This window comes from Psammomys obesus, unplaced genomic scaffold, assembly GCF_907164565.1.
Source record: "Psammomys obesus unplaced genomic scaffold, mPsaObe1.curated_primary_1811, whole genome shotgun sequence".
Classification (NCBI taxonomy): Eukaryota; Metazoa; Chordata; class Mammalia; order Rodentia; family Muridae; genus Psammomys; species Psammomys obesus.
In genome coordinates, this window is record NW_026596152.1 from 9,514,456 (window position 1) to 9,515,818 (window position 1,363).

General features: G+C 40.8%; 1 protein-coding gene across 1 annotated transcript in view; it reads left to right on the plus strand.

Annotated features, from left to right (window-relative positions):
- Positions 1 to 1,363, plus strand: part of Atpaf2 (ATP synthase mitochondrial F1 complex assembly factor 2) — a 15,543-nt gene that overhangs the window by 5,732 nt on the left and 8,448 nt on the right. The gene's annotated exons all lie outside the window — the stretch shown is intronic.

Here is a 1,363-nt window from a genome sequence, read left to right on the forward strand (position 1 = left end):
TATCTATCTATCTATCTATCTATCTATCTATCTATCTATCTATCTATTCATCCATCTGTCCAGACTTTAAAAATTCTTGAGAGGTAGCTTTTGGCAGAGCATGCCCGAAGGTAGGGTTTATAGGAAACCTAGTTGTCCTGGCAGCTTTGGGGAGAGTCAGTCTTTCAGAATTAGTTTCTGCCCTTTCTTTGCCCCGGTCTCTTTAACCCATTTCTCAGGCCTGTGTCAGGCGCTGTGTTTTGACTTCTGCCTGGCCAGGCTCTTTTGCACATGTTGTCCAGTCTAGGCACCAATGGATATAGTATAGAAGCACAGTGGATATAGTATGGAACTTCTGTCAGAGATAGAAAAAGAGGCCTGGGGCCAGCCCACCAGGGTGACAGGTAAAGTAGGGAAATTTAATACAGTGGCAGAAGCTTACCTATTTGGTGTAGAATGTGTGCTAGAATTGGTGTTATAGTTTCATGTGACATAATTGACCACAGTTCACATGGTCAATGGTGTCATATTTCAGTGGCCATATCTGATAATTTTTAAAATTATTCTTTCATAATTTTATACACACATTTTGTCTTAGTCAGTGTTCTGTTGCTGTGAAGAGACATCATGGCCATAGCAACTCTTATAAAAGAAGGTATTTAATTGGGGGCTTTCTTACAGTGTCAAAGGGTTAGAGCATTATCGACATGAAGGGGAGCGTGATGGCAGGCACGGGACTGGAGAAGGAGACAGAGAGGTTGGGCCTGAGAAGAGCTTTTGAAGCCTCAAAGCCCACCCCTAGAGCCACATCTCCTCCACCGAGGCCTCATTTCCTAACCCTTCCCCAGCAGTCCACGAATAAGCATGCAAGTATATGAGCCTTTAGGAGCCAGTCTTTGATCATATTCTTCTTCATTATCCTTTTTCCCCAACGACTTTCATGCCTCGCTTTTATGGCTCACTGCATTTAATTGGAAGGTCTGATAACTTTTTTAAAAATGTAAAGTGTGTGAAGACAAGTGTTCTTATGTCTTATTCGTTATTGAACCCTACCCACTCCCTTCCCTCTGCCTTGCACCCCTTGCCTTGTATGGAGTTTAAGCTCTCATAGTTCTAACAAAGATGTACCACACAGGTTGTCCCTCTTCTTGAAGGAAGTATTTGGAGTTCCTGTTGAATACACAATCGAACTGGTCAGTTAGAGAAATGAGTTAGAGAAGATGAAAAATGTTTTTGGTAGTTTTATTTTCTGCCTGTACATCACACATATACACACGTTTACATAAGCACACACATTGGCTTTCTTCCTCAGAGGTGTCTGCCTGAAAGGAGTCTAGTTTTTTTTTTTTTTTTTTTTTTTTTTTTTTTTTTTTTTTTTTTTTTT